The sequence below is a fragment of the Aquarana catesbeiana genome, linkage group LG11 (genome assembly GCF_042186555.1).
Source record: "Aquarana catesbeiana isolate 2022-GZ linkage group LG11, ASM4218655v1, whole genome shotgun sequence".
Taxonomy (NCBI): domain Eukaryota; kingdom Metazoa; phylum Chordata; class Amphibia; order Anura; family Ranidae; genus Aquarana; species Aquarana catesbeiana.
This window is the reverse complement of record NC_133334.1, coordinates 256,731,755-256,747,937: the sequence shown is the minus strand read 5'-3', so window position 1 is coordinate 256,747,937 and position 16,183 is coordinate 256,731,755. Positions and strand designations below refer to the sequence as shown.

Sequence of the window (16,183 nt, the reverse complement as noted above, 5' to 3'; positions counted from 1 at the left end):
TCATGGCAATAGTAAGTCTGTATTCATGGAAATGGGGAGTCTGCATTCATGGCAGTTGTGGGGCTGCATTCATGGCAGTTGTGGGGCCGCATTCATGGCAATGGTGGGGCTGCATTCATGGCAATGGTGGGGCTGCATTCTTGGCAATGGTGGGGCTGCAGTCATGGTAATAATGGGGCTGCATTTATGGCACTTGTGTGGTTGAATTCATGGCACTTGTGCGGCTGCAGATGGGTACTGATTAGGCTGCATTGATGGGCACTGACCCTTATTTTGCTTCACAGTTCTTTATTTAAAAGTTACGTTTTTTTCCTGAAACTTCCCTCTTAAAGTGAAGGTGCGTGTTATACGCCGATAAATACGGGTATATCCAAATAACACGCCCAAGCTCATCTATTCACCACACACAGCCACAAAGGCAGGAGAATTCTTGTTGGGCAGTGTATTAGTGCTCGGACGAAAGCACTTAGACCAAATTTTTATTGGTTCAAAGAATGTCAGGCAAAATGGTCAGCCCTCACGCATGTTCACTTCAAATCTGATGATGCTGCGCTGCAAACGTATACAACACATGCATTTGTCTGGTAATTAGGGGGCTAAAACAAAGCGAAGAGGAGATACAACACCTCCTCAAAGCAAAGCAAGTCTAAACGAAGCCTTAGGGAGATGAACTGTTGGAAAAATGTGAAGTTCAGTTGTTAGGTGGAAGCGGGATAGACTTCTCTAGAGAGATGAGTTTACAGGGATTGCCTAAAGGTGGATAGAGTGGGAGATGGCCTGAAAGAGTGGGGATTGGGGGAGGGAGTTCCAGAGGATGGGAGAGGCTCTAGTGAAGTCCTGGAGGTGAGTATGGGAGACAAGGGAGCTAGAGAACAGGAAGTCTTGGGAGGGGCAGAGAGGACGGTTTGGGAGATATACTGAGGGGTGATGGACACTGAGCTGTTGGTAAGATAGGTGAGCCTGGCAGCAGCATTTAGGAAAGACGGAAAGTGGGACAGTCTGTGTAGTAGTAGACCTACAAAAAGGGAGTTGCAATAGTCAAGGCGAAAGATAACAAGGGAGTGAATGATTAGCTTGTTGGTTTTATTAGTTAAGAAAGGCCATATTTTGGAAATGTTAAGGTGGGGAAGTCTTCAATTTTGGACAGTGATTGAATTTAGGGCTAAAATGACAGGTCAGAGATCAGTATAACATCTAGCACCCTGGCATGAGGGGAGAGACTAATGCCGCGTACACACGATCAGACATTCCGACAACAAAATCTGGATTTATTTCCGACGGTTGTTGGCTCAAACTTGTCTTGCATACACACGGTCGCACAAATGTTGTCAGAAATTACGAAGTCAACAATGCGGTGACGTACAACAAGTACGACAAGCCGAGAAAAATGAAGTTCAATAGCCAGTGCGGCTCTTCTGCTTGATTCCGAGCATGCGTGGAAATTTGTGCATTGAAATTGTGTACACACGATCGGAATTTCCGACAATGGATTTTGTTGTCGGAAAATTTGAGAACCAGCTCACAAATTTTTGTTGTCGGAAATTCCGACAACAAATGTCCGATGGAGCCTACACACGGTCGGAATTTCCGACAACAGGCTCACATCGAACATTTGTTGTCGAAAATTCCGACCGTGTGTACGTGGCATTATGGTTGTATTATTGATCTTGTTGGAAAAGTCAGGAAAGAGGGCAAGGGCAGGAGGGAATATTTTGAGCTTTGTTTTAGAAAGATCTTGTTTGCATAAAGTTGTTTAACTATGGTTGTTATGTTCGTATTCCTTTTGAATTCCTCTGTAATACCTGATCATTCTTTAGCCCCTGCGTGGGCGATCTATATGCTTGCTTTTGATTTCTTACATTGTGTCATAAAACCAATAAATACTTTGAAAAAGAAAGATGTAGTTTGAGGAAGTGGTGTGGCATCCCTACTGATATGTCAGTTAGTAATGCAAGCAGAGACTGAAGAGGTGAGGAGTGGAAAGACAGATAATCTAAACTATATTTTATATACTATAGTCTACTATACTTCTGCAGGTTCGCGCTAAGAGCCTTTTCACACTCACAGCGCCTGGGCGTCGGCGGTAAATCGCTATTTTTAGTCGCGCTTTACAGACGTTTTAGCAGCGCTTTTCGGCAGCTAGCGGGGCAGTTTTAACCCCCGATAGCACCTGAAAAAGGGTTAAAAGCTCCCGCAAAGCGGCACTTCAGTGGCACTTTGCCAGCGCTGCCCATTGATTTCAATGGGCAGGGGCGCAAGCGCCTCAAAGATGCCGCTTGCAGGACTTTTTTTGATGTCCTGCCCTCAGGCTTTCACATTTGAGTGACAGGAGAGGCGCTTTACAGGCACTTTGCAGGTGCTATTTTTAGCGCTATAGCGCCTCTAAAGCGCCTTAGTGTGAAAGGGGTCTAATATACTTTAACACACGGAGACAGCTATAGATGTTATGTAGGGTGAAAAACAAGCAGTTTGTACTCTTTACTAAGAATTAATCATTTCAGACTGTAAAATGTTTACACATAGTGATCTATTTCTGAAAGCAGCAATCATCCACAGTCATTCTGTAGCCCGAAGTAGCCACGGTACTATCCATTTCATACATCACATCCCCGTATTCCAGCTGTGCAAACTAAACATTACCACCACCCGTGACCTCCCCTGAGGTATAATACCAGGGAGTCCTGTGTTGCAGACCCCATGGCTACAGGTCAGAGTTCACATGCTTGACCAATTTTTCTTACTGATATTTGGTGTATTGCATGGTAACATGGAATTTACCAATGGTTGGGCACAACTCATCATATCTGTTGTATCATTCAGCCTACTTTCCATAATCATATCACTGTCCTATGTTCTCATTATAGGCTCATCTGTACAATAATGTGTGACTTCTATTAGTCATCCTCGAACTATATAAATAACGTATTAAAAGATGTTCTCATGTCAGTTTTTCTCTGTTCTCTGCAGTATTTATAAAAAGTAGTGGTGACAGCTTTTCCTGACACTTTCAAACTCTTTAAAGTGGTAGTAAACCCTTACATATACCCAGCGAGGGGACTATCCTCAGGTGATTGGAGGGAAGAGACACCCCTGCACACAGCACATAGGAACAGAGTTGAGGCTGTCAATCAGCTGGAGGTCCCTCCCCTGTCACCATGTTTCTCTTGGTGTCAGGAAAATGTGTCAGAAGTGACTTATGCAGATATCAAAAGGAACAAGGCAGTGTATAGAAATTACACTTAGTTTGTTTAATTGAGACAAGTACACCATACAGGGATATAATTTGTTCATATTTCATGTCTGAGGTTTACAACCACTTTAACCTTTTTACTGCTACTGATGTAGATCAGTGGAAACAGGGGGTTTTCTCCCAGTAGCTGCAGCCAGCCAACTGTTGGCCATCAGATAGAAGTGATCCAGCAGCTGCCCCCCAAAAAAGTTTGAGCCGCTCACCCTCAGGATAAAGTGTGCCCACTCAAGATGCATTTCAGTGGTTTACTGTAGAACACCGACATAGCAGTCTATAACCCGACTTCCTGAACAGTGTCTTTTCAGTGAAGAACACAGTACCTCCATTACACGACTTCCTAAACAGTAGTCTTTACAGTGTGGAGCACTATACTGCAGCTATCACAAAACATATTAAGTCCACAAGTCCAGGCATCTCTTCCCCCAGCAGTGGGTCCTCACACAAGTGTGTCTCTGTCCCAGGCCCCGAGGCCTGACTAAGCCAAGTTACAGACTTGCTGATATTTAGTTTATTTTTGTGGAAGCCCACATTCTTTTTCTGCCTCAAGGTCTTGATGGATGCTACAAAGATGTTACATTATTGGCAATGACAGTACATTTACCCATTTATTTCTCACCTTGAAGAACTCTGTAGGGATAAGTGACAGCTTCCCGTGGGAAGGGATAGAACCAGGAACTCCAAAGTGGGTTCCCATTACTTAATTCTATAAGTGATTTTAAGAAGCTGATCAAGGTTTTCAGACCTCTGTTTACCAGTTTAAACAACCTGTACTCTGTCAATGTTCTGGTGTATGTATAGCCAAAACACTTTTTTACTTTGGATAGAGTAGAGGAAAACCCCCTATAAGGGAATTTTTTGCTATTAGGGAAATTTCCCTTCCTTTCTTGTCCTAGAGTTGCAACAGGAAAGAGAGAGAAAGTCCTGTCTTAGACAGCTGTCCCTGGAACAAGTGCACCCATTGGAAGACTTCACCTTTTCTGGGGACAATTTTGGATTTCTCCTTACTTTATGTTTTGGTAACAACAGTCATTAGGACAAACAAGAGCAGTGAATCCCACCCAATGGAGACACAATGAAATTCCCTACGCTATCCAAAACTAAAAAAAAAAAGGTTTTACACAGAGCTATTAAGCTTTAAAGCTTTAAAGTTGGCCATAGACAGTTTGAATCTTGGCTGGTTTAGCGGGAAACGGCCAAGATTGGAACCATGTATGGGCGGGCTGAATGTAGCCAAGTTGATCAAATCGATCAACTTGGGTACAACCAGCCTGTTGGATTTTACATGTGATTATTGCTAGTGGCAGTTATGGACCCTAGCAATAATCACTGTGTTCTCCCAGCAGGGATGGCTTCCCCCGCTGGGAGAACACAATGGTCCCCAGCTCTGCTGATCCTCTGCTGCTTAGTCCTCTCTCTCCAGTCCCCACTCACCTTCTACTATAGTGTTTCCATGCTGCACACCACTTGTGCCATCTGCTAGTTGCTCCACTCCAGTCCACTCCAGAGCTTCCTGCTGCTCCACACTGCACACCAGATGTGACGTCTGCCCCAGACACTTCCAGAATATATACACCTGAACCGGAAGGGCCTGCTGATGATATCTTTCTAGTTTACATGTTGGTTTCCCATGGCATCTTGGGATATCTCATATCTGCAATGCCTCCAAAACAAAGCGAAGCTAACGTTGTATAAACGCTCCTTAAAAGCTTCAGGTGCTGTAAGCAAGCGTTGTCATAGAATTCTATGGAGGCTTTGGAGAAACTGAAGCACCAAGAAAGCGACATGAGGTAGAATTTTTTAAGCAAAGCAAAGACAACAGTATGAACAGGACTGTAAGGTAACCATTTTATTTAGTGACAGGTGCTTTGATTGGCATTTAGAGTGCTTTATAAAACGTGTCCAAGTGTCCACATTTTAAAGCAAGTGTAAACGAACCCTTAAAGCGGAGTTCCACCCAAAAGTGGAAGCTCCACTTATCTGCTTCCCCCCCCCGACACCTTTCGGGGGGGGGGGGTACCTGTTTTTGACAGGCACCAGTCCACACTTCCGAGAGATCTCGCCCCCTCCTCCTTCCCCCACCACCAGGCCATTCAGAAAGTGCTTCTCGCATGCACAGTAGAGAACCGGCTGTGAATCAGAAAGGCTTCACTGCCGGTTTCCCTTACCACGAATGGCAACGGCAGCACCGGAGAGACGATCGAAAACGTTGGCTGGATTCCAGGCCAGGTTAGTGTCCCAATATTAAAAGTCAGTAGCTACAGTATGTACAGCTGCTAACTTCATTTTTTGCTGGGGGGGGCGGAACTCCACTTTAATGTCACCCACCTTTCACTATGCCCTCCAATCAATGCAGGACTATGCTTGGTACACTAACTTTAGCTCACACAAATAAGGTCCTTACAATAGTTATGTTTGCCCCAGAGGCCAAAGGTTTCCAGTCCTCCCCTACTCCAGACATTGCTATACAGCTGACAGGAATTTACATTTCCAGGGTATTTTGTTTCTCTACTGTATATTATCCCTCCAATCCCTACACTGGCTCCCAATCACCCAGCGAATTAAATTCAAAATACTAACCACAACATACAAAGCCATTCATAACTCTGCCCTGAGCTACATCACCAATCTTGTCTCCAAATATCACCCAAATCGTCCTCTCCGCTCTTCTCAAGACCTCCTACTCTCAAGCTCTCTCGTCTCCTCCTCCAGGATTTCTCCAGGATTTCTCCAGAGCCTCTCCCATCCTCTGGAACTCACTACCTCCACTGGTCCGGCTATCCCCTACTCCTGCTACCTTCAGGCGATCCCTGAAAACTCATCTCTTCAGGAAAGCCTATCACGTCTCCAACTAATCTCCTACAACTTCCATCAGCTCATTCCCCACAGTTACAACCTTTTGTACAACCTGCCCCACCCTATTAGATTGTAAGCTCTTCTGAGCAGGGCCCTCTTAATTCTCTTGTATTTTATTGTATTGTAACTGTATTGTCTCCTTTTATATTGTAAAGCGCTGCGTAAACTGTTGGCGCTATATAAATCCTGTATAATAATAATAATAATTAAGTATCTTTCCTTTTCCACAGCCTGCTCCTAAACGTGTACGGGGTGAACGAATGATATGACATCGGCTCGAACTCCCTGCATTCTGTGACTTTCCGTCTTACCGCTGCCTACACCGTGCCCAGGACTTGTCAATGTCTCTTCCCAGCCACATCCACAGAACAAGGTGTGTGTGTTTTTCTTTAAGGGAGGGACACTTTCCAATTAGTAGAGGCTGTCTTTTAAAGAAGACCTTGTTGGATACACTGACACTAAATGGAACAGCCAGACAGGAGCCGGCTTCAAATCTCTCACTGCAAGCTGTGAAAATTGGCAAAAGGGTCAGTTTTCCAACGCCTGCCTGAAGTGTCTTTATGACATCTTTGGCTGTCTTAACCCCTGCTAAACCAAGTCCTCAGCAAACACAGGGTTAAACATAGTGTCTCAGAGCCTTGAGATATACTCTATATATTCTTCTAGTTGACTCACATCATGAGATTTTCCCCTTTCAAATGCTTTACATTAAAACTGGCTGGTTTACAAGTCATTCACTCTATGTGAAAGACTCATAAACCAGCCAGTTTTAATGTAATGTGGAAACAATGCACATGATAAACCATTATACAGAAGCATCTCAGTGCTTGCTGTTTTTCAGATATATAAGGCTGCTCATATTTCGTTTTAGATTGGGTTGAACGGCAAAAACAAAAAAACAACATAAATAAAAAAAAAAACAAAAACAAACAGATTCCCCTATTCACACAAGCGAGGTGGATGATGGAATCCTCCCCGCTGTGCCATTGTATTGTGATAGCAGGACTTTCCTGTTAGATTCTCTCCAGTGGGAACAGCTATAGATCGAGTTTTGATCCTGAGTACAACGGTAATAATAAAAATATATATATATATATATATATATATATATATATACACACACACACACACACACACACATATACACACGTATATAATATACATACACACATGCACACATACAGTATATGGTCCATTTAGACACATTCATTATTTTGAATGCGTTATTCACAGATTTCAGCTTATTTATTTCCAACAGCAGAACCTAGGCAGATATGACCTTACTTAAGGTGTGTAAGTGCACATAGCGGATATATAGTAAATACATACAAACTGTATAATAGTACAGCACATAAAATGATTGGATTTAGGCTACACTGGCTCCCTCTGCAGGAAGTCTTCAAAGCTGCCATGTAATGCCTAATTTATAACAGTTACAGATTCTTTTCCTCTGTGGTTTATGTGAATAGACATCACTAGCAGTCCAGTCCTTTAAGAAACAATATCTTGTTGACCATCAATGGAATATTGACTCAGTTGAGTTCATTAAAAATAAAGCTTATTTTTACAAGCCAACGCAAAATGCAATGATCTGCAATAACAGTTATACTATTAGGGCCAATCACAAGTTTTCATAGAGTAGAAATAATTGTTATGTCACCTGACCAAAAAAGATTACCCAGCATGGAGCAGAAAAAAATAACTAATCATGGATTCTATTGGTTACTGATGTAACATTGCAGCAAATGTATCCACAGATATATTATTAATGAACAAAGTTACTGACCAAAAGGTGTCCACCTCAGTGTATCCAGATTTTCTTTCTCTGCGCCAAGTTCATTTGTATGCTGACGTATACGGACATATTTGATGTACCAAAGCTTCCATTCTGGGCCTAAAATACACAAAGTCCATTAAGCACAGAAGACATGTCATCAAGTTTGGGGAAACTGTCCTCAGGTAACACACAATCCAGGCTTAAGAACAGAAAAAACATTTTGCTTAGTACACCCCACATTAGTTCTCTTACATTTGTTTGATAATTAAGGAAATCCTAAAACTGAGAGAATTAATGCTCCAAGGACAGCAGTTGTTTGCCCCTGCAGTAGCCTCTGAGCAGTGGACAACAGAGTGACCTGTCATTCCAGACCAGCTAGAGCGCCAATTGTTACCCACCTATCAAAAACTAATTGAAATAATAACATATTAGCTCAATAAACTATTATCAAGCTGGCTGCACAAACTTTTTCTGACTTACCCGACAACTATGTCACGCATATGTCTACCCTAAGTTATTTATTTAGGCTCAGTTCACACTACTGCAATGCGCTTTTGATGTGATTTTCAGTGTGATTATGTTATGTGACTTTGATGCAACTTTGGGTGTGGTTAGCATATTCTATGGAGCCAAATCACAATGAAATTGCACCAAAGTAGCACAAGAAATGTTTCCAAAATTGCACCGCACAGTCGCATTGATGTGAACAGGCATAATTGAAAATAATGTGATTTCCCTTGTCATGCGATTCTGTGAGACTCAAGTCACATCAAAAATCGCACCAGTGTCAACCAGCATTTAGGCCCCCCGCACTACATAGTTGCTACATCTAAATGGGATTTCACAGTGTACAGACTGTTCAACCTATGTAACTTAGTAACCAATATAAGTAAGGTGACTAAAAGTATTAATATATTCATAACCCTAAAAAAGTAAGTTCTGTGCATTTTCTCAGGACGAGGTTTTGATGGATCCACTCTGTTGGGTCTAAGCTGATACAAAATATTTAAAAGACTTCTGTGTTTATGAGCCCCTTCATGATCTGGCTAATAAGAATAAGTGAAAGTTAAAGTGACTATTATTTTTATTTTTTTTAAGTAACAAACATGTCATACTTACCTGCTCTATGCAATGGTTTTCTTCCTCTTATGGGATCCCCTGCCAGAGCTCTGGGCTCCTCCTCTTCTCTGCGTGCCACCATAGGAAATTGCTTCCTATGGTGGTACTCATGCGGAATCGATCCTGAACTGGGCTGTGTGTGTCTATAGACGGCCCAGCCCTGTCCCCCCCCGCTTTCTCATCACTGGATTTGATTGACAGCATCAAGAGCCAATGGCTCCCACAGCTGTCACTAAGTCCAGTGAGGAGGGAGAGAAAAAGCAGCGTTGGATCTAGATGGGGCTCAGGTATTTGGGGGGTTTGAGGGAAGCTGCCAATAGAAGATTTATTACCCTAATGCAGAGAATGCATTAAAGTGAAAAACGTTCAGCCTTTACAACCACTTTAAACAAGAATGAAAAAAACAAGCAAAGTCATAAAAAGAGCCATATAAGAGGCGAAGTTAGGGCAAAGTAATGGGAGTGAGGAAAGGTTAAAATGGCCATAACGATATCTGATAAAATGACCTCAGCTTTCTAAATCATTATCTGATAGTTTTATGACCATTCTCACCTCTGTGACTCTTCCAGCCTTGCGTATCACAGCTGCTTGAAAACAATGACTGGCAGCTGAGATTCCTCCATCTGTGGTAAATGGTTTGTCTCAACCCTCTAACAGCCACCTTTGCAGGTTAGCTTGGTCGGTTAAAGGAAGTTGAAAAATAAGACACGAAAGGCTTGATTAAATATGCAGCTGTCATTGCATCCCCTCCAAAAATGGATTTGCTCTGGATCATTTTTCATAGAGCATTTGATAGTTGGCTGGGAGGTGATGTGTCGCCTCCTCACCGTGTTGTTTTAAGTCTTACAAGCCCTCAAAACCACTTGAATGGGTCACAGTTGGCAGCGGTAGAATCACCCACTATCAATAAGGGGGCTTTAAGTGTACCCAGGAGGAAGGTTGTAAACCAAAGTCACAACATAAAATGTGCACACTTAAAAGTACATTGCGCATATGCAAATACGATTGGTCTACCTGTAATTGACATATATAATAAAACACATAATATCCAACTTTTCTTTCCAAATATACAGTGCCTTAAGAAAGTATTTATACCCCTTTAAATTTGAAATGTAAATGTATTTTATTGGGATTTTATGTGATAGACCAACATAAAGTGGCACATGTATGTGAAGTGGAAGGAAAATGATAAATGGTTTTCAAATTTTTTTACAAATAAATATGTCAAAAGTGTGGGGTACATTTGTATTCAGCCCCCCTGAGTCAATACTTTGTAGAACCCCCTTTCACTGCAATTACACTGCAAGTCTATTTGGGAATGTCTCTACCAGCTTTGCACATCTAGAGAGGGACATTTTTTGTCCATTCTTCTTTGCAAAACAGCTCAAGCTCTGTCAGATTGGATGGAGAGCGTCTGTGAACAGCAATTTTCAAGTCGTGACACAGATTCTAATTGGATTTAGGTCTGGACTTTGACTGGCCATATTAACACATGAATATGCTTTAATCTAAACCATCCCATTGTTGCTCTGTCTGTATGTTTAGGGTTGTTGTCCTGCTGGAAAGTGAACCTCCGCCCCAGTCTCAAGTCTTTTGCAGACTCTACCAGGTTTTCTTCTAAGATTGCCCTGTATTTGTCTCCATTCATTTTCCCATCAACTCTGACCAGCTTCCTGGCCCCTGATAAAGAAAAGCATCCCCACAACATGATGCTGCCATCACCATGTTTTACAGTGGGGATGGTGTGTTCTGGGTGATGTGCAGTATTAGTTTTTCAGTTCAAATTTGGTCTCATCTGACCAGAGCACCTTCTTCCACATGTTTGCTTTGTCCTCCACATGCCTTCTCGCAAACTGCAAACTGGACTTCTTATGGTTTTCTTTCAACAATGGCTTTCTTCGTGCCACTCTTCCATAAAGACCAGATTTGTGGAGTGCACGACTAATAGTTGTCCTGTGGACAGATTCTCCCACCTGAGCTGTGGATCTCTGCAGCTCCTCCAGAGTTACCATGTCGGCCATGTCTTGGTAGGTTTGCAGTTGTGCCATACTCTTTCCATTTTCGGATGATGGATTGAACAGTGCTCCAGGAGATGTTCAAAGCTTGTTTTTTTTCTAACCTAACCCTGCTTTAAACTTCTCAACTACTTTATCCCTGACCTGTCTGGTGTGTTCCTTGGCCTTCATGATGCTGTTTGTTCACTGAGGTTCTCTAACAAACCTCTGAGGGCTTCACAGAACAGCCATATTTATACTGAGATTCAATTACACACAGGTGGACTCTATTTACTAATTCTGAAGGCAATTGGTTCCACTAGATATTAGTTAGGGGTATCAGAGTAAAGGCGGCTGAATACAAATGCACGCCACACTTTTCATTTATCATTTTCCTTTCACTTCACAATTATATGCCACTTTGTGTTGGTTTATCACATAAAACATATTTACGTTTTTGGTTGTAACATGACAAAATGTGGAAAATTTCAAGGGGTATAAATACTTTTTCAAGGCATTGTATATACATAACTTGTCTTGCTTACAGCCTTAGGTAAAACTTGTAGCCTACAATGTACCAAGAAACCATAGAAAGGTTTCAAACAAAAATGAAAAAAGATAAAAAAGACTTCTATCTCGTCATCTTTTTTTTGTTAGGTTTGCTGATTGGATATCTTTGTGTGAACTGTCAATATATTTTTTCAGTTTTACTTCCGAAGACAGAGAAAGACTGGACAATTGTAAATGGATGAAAAGGACATTAAAACTGCTTGATTTATTCTTCAAGCTTGACACATGCATCCAGTTTACAGCCTGACCAAGGATTTACCTGGAGTCTTTCAATGAATGTTTAAAATTGTCATCAGCAGCTAAATCTGTGAAATGTCTTTGTTTGCTCAGAGCTGCTCCAATGCTTGAGTGAATTGGTGATTTATTATATCTTTATATCTAACACCCCCACATTCTTTCTCTCGCCCGCTTCTCAATCAATCCACAGTGCACAGTTCTGTTTGGATTTTCAGTCTATATGGATCTAAATGGTTCATTCCGGTGTGCGTTATGTCTGATCTTCCTCAGAGGGTCATTCCCATCCTTAATGTGTGGATTTGTCATTACCAAGCCTCACGCAGCATTTAATCTGTTTAACTAAAACAAATTTTGGCTTCATGGCTGCTATCATATTGATGATTACTGGAAAATGGAGCATCACATATCCTGGATTTATTATTTATTGGTAAGAAAATACAGTAGCAGTAGAGCACAAACTGTATCTCAGGAAACACAGATTTTCCCTTTCTATTCTTAATGTTTTAATGAAAAGCATAAAGAAAAAAAAAAGATACACAGCTTTTATTACTAACAGATCCTGAATACTGTAAAGTAAACATGACACTTTCAGGATGAAGGCAGTCGTGCTGAGCGTCGGATTAATATTCAGCACAGGAATACAACAGGAGATTGTTATATCTGTCTACATATAACTAACCCACAGTATGAAGGCAGATGTCTGACCAGCTTCTACAAATGTACAGTGCCTTGAAAAAGTATTCATACCCCTTGAAATCCTCCACATTTTGTCATATTACAACCAAAAACATAAATGTATTTTATGTGATAGACCAACACAAAGTGGCACATAATTGTGAAGTGGAAGGAAAATAATAAATGGTTTTCAAAATTTTTTACAAATAAATATGTGAAAAGTGTGGCGTGCATTTGTATTCAGCCCCCCTGAGTCAATACTTTGTAGAACCCCCTTTCACTACAATTACAGCTGCAAGTCTTTTTGGGGATGTCTCTACCAGCTTTGTACATCTAGAGAGTAACATTTTTGCCCATTCTTCTTTGCAAAATAGCTCAAGCTCTGTCAGATTGGATGGAGAGCGTCTGTGAACAGCAATTTTCAAGTCTTGCCACAGATTCTCAATTGGATTTAGGTCTGGACTTTCACTGGGCCATTCTAACACATGAATATGCTTTGATCTAAATCATTCCATTGTAGCTCTGGCTGTATGTTTAGGGTCATTGTCCCGCTGGAAGGTGAACCTCCACCTCAGTCTCAAGTCTTTTCCAGACTCTAATGCCCTGTATACACGACCGAACTTTTCGACCGGACTGGTCCGACGGAACGAACCCGTCGGACAATCCGACCGTGTGTGGGCTTCATAGGACCTTCAGCTGACTTTTTCTGTCGAAAATCAGACGGACTTTAGATTTGCAACATGTTTCAAATCTTTTCGACGGACTCGAGTCCGGTCGAAAAATCAGTTCGTCTGTATGCTAGTCCGACGGACAAAAAAGGACGCAAGGGCAGATATTGGCTACTGGCTATGAACTTCCTTATTCTAGTCCCTTCGTACGTCATCACGTTCAAACCAACGGACTTTCGAACAGACTTTAGTCTGTTCATGTGTGGGCAAGTCCGGTCGTCCGAAAGTCCATCGGACCTTTGATGCTGAAAAGTCCGCTCGTGTGTACGCGGCATTACAAGTTTTCTTCTAAGATTACCCTGTATTTGATTCCATCCATCTTCCCGTCAACTCTGACCAGCTTCCCTGCTGAAGAAAAGCATCCCCACACCATGATGCTGCCACCTCCATGTTTCACAGTGAGGATGGTGTGTTCAGGGTGATATTTTTCAGGTGCAGTGTTATTTTTCTGCCACACATAGCGTTTTGCTTTTAGGCCAAAAAGTTCAATTTTGGTCTCATCTGACCAGAGCGCCTTCTTCCACATGTTAGCTGTGTCCCCCACATGGCTTCACGAACTGCAAATGGGACTTCTTATGGCTTTCTTTCAACAATAGCTTCTTCTTGCCACTCTTCCATAAAGGCCAGATTTGTGGTGTGTACGACTAATAGTTGTCCTGTGGACAGATTCTCCCACCTGAGCTGTGGATCTCTGCAGCTCCTCCAGAGTTACCATGGGCCTCTTGGCTGCTTCTCTGATGAATGCTCTCCTTGCCCGGCCTGTCAGTTTAGGTGGACAGCCATGTCTTGGTAGGTTTGCAGTTGTGCCATACTCTTTCCATTTTCAGATGATGGATTGAAGAGTGCTCCGTGAGACGTTCAAAGCTAGGGATATTTTTTTGTATAACTTAACCCTGCTTTAAACTTTTATTTAGGAGCATCGGGGTAAAGGGGCGGAATACAAATGCATGCTGCACTTTTCACATATTTATTTGTAAAAAAAAAAAAAAAAAATGAAAATCCTTTATCATTTTCCTTCCACTTCATAATTATGTGCCACTTTTTGTTGGTCTATCACATAAAATCCCAATAAAATACATTTATATTTTTGGTTGTAACCAGAGCCACTACACTTTAATGTAACCCTTTCACACTGAAGAGTTTTTCAGGTGCTAAAGGGCTAAAAATAGCGCCTGTAAAGCGCCTCCCCTGCCACCCCAATGTGAAAGCCGGAGTGCTTTCACACTGGGGCGCTGCTCTGGCAGGAAGTTAAAGTCCTGCAAGCAGCATCTTTGGGGCGGTGTATACACCACTCCTGCCCATTGAAATGAATGGGAACCGCTGCCGAAGTGCCTGCAAAGCGCTTCAGCAGCAGCGCTACACGGGCACATTTAACTTCTTTCTTTCTTCGGCAGCTAGCGGGGGTTCCAAGCGCCCCGCTAGCGGCCGAATAGCACCCCTAAAACTATCGGTGCTTTACCGCTAACGCAGCCCGCAGCTCAGTGTGAAAGGGCTCTTACAGAAAATAGTCTATGCATTCAAGGCGTGGGGGTGGAGACCGCAGGGGGGGCATGTGAGCAAGTGGCAAAAAAACAGCAGTACGCTAATCTTCCCAGTGAAAAGCTGTGCAGGAGGGCAGAACAAGCCTGAACCAATGGAGTACTGGCAGGCTTTGTTCCCAAGTACAATGCAAAGAAGCAAACTGACCACACTAAGATAGATGTCTTTCCCTGCCTATCGTGGGTCATTTGAAATAGGAAAGCACGGGGACTGGCAGGATCACCAGGGATTTCACACAAAGGAAAAAATAACAGGATACTTTCTCATACAGGTACATGGTATAACAAACACATATAGGAAATATGAAATTTTGGGGTAACAAACACTTTAAAATCCTACCGTGTTTCCCTGAAAATAAGTTATATCTTATATTAATTTTGGCAACAAAAGATACAGTAGGGCTTATTTTCGGGTTAGGTCTTATCATGTAATGTGCTGTCTTCTCTCCCCCTCTCCCTCCCTGCCTGTCAGGAATCCCCAGTGTGAACCAAGTTAAAGTGGTTGTTAAATCCTATAATCCACTCTATTACAGTATTATAAAATGTACAATGTGTGTGTGTTTCTGTAATATAATTGTGCCAAATACCTTCATTACACCGCCACTCAGCGCTTCCGTGACCCGCCGGAGCTCTCTTCCCCGCTCCGAGCACCGCAGAGGGAGGGCCAAGATCCCCTGCTGTAAGCTGGGAGAAGAGGAGGAGAGCAGCGGGGGGGGGGGGTGTCAGCTAAGCTCCGAGCTGCTCTGTACCAAATGTATTTGGCACAATTATATTACAGAAACATACACATTGTACATGATATACTACTGTAATAGAGTGGATTATAGGATTTTACAACCACTTTAAACTAGGGCTTATATTGCAGCCCTTCTGGAAAATCACAGTAGGTCTTATTTTCACTGTAGGTCTCATTTTCGGGGAAACACGGTAACTCCAGGTTTTGTGTTACTTTAAATAGTTTGTTTGGGCCAAGCTGATGTTACATACAGTTTATACAATGCTGACAGCAGCTGGATTTTTTTAGTAATGGAAAGTTTGTTTGGGCCAGCCTGGCCCAAACAAAATATTTAACATAACTTGAAACATAGAGTTAGTTAGTGTAAGGGTTATCAATAAAGCCTATCATTTAAAATTCTAGTGGAACTAAACCCTCCTGTCCTTCAGGCTCAGTTCACACTTGTGCGATGCGGGAAACCCTGCAAATCCAGTGCGGGTTCCCGCGTCACACCTGAATCGCCGGCTGTTCACACTGCCCTCTGCGAACCACTGCGAGCGTCAATACAAAGTTAATGACACCCCCAGATCGGTTCGCAGATTGCAGTGCGAACTGTGAATTTGGACAGGAATCGGAACGCATGGGTGTGAACACCCATGCAAGCCAATTCCAGTGCGGACCAACAAAAGGGTCCTGCACCATTTTGGTCTGAATGCAAAGCAAATTC

The 16,183-nt window shown here is 42.4% G+C and overlaps 1 protein-coding gene across 1 annotated transcript in view; it reads left to right on the top strand.

Moving 5' to 3' along the window:
- ZNF469 (zinc finger protein 469) overlaps window positions 1-16,183 on the top strand; it is a 133,453-nt gene that overhangs the window by 79,728 nt on the left and 37,542 nt on the right. The window contains exon 2 of the mRNA XM_073605710.1: window positions 6,334-6,476. The gene's annotated coding sequence lies outside the window, so the exon portion shown is untranslated. The remainder of the gene's footprint in view (window positions 1-6,333; window positions 6,477-16,183) is intronic.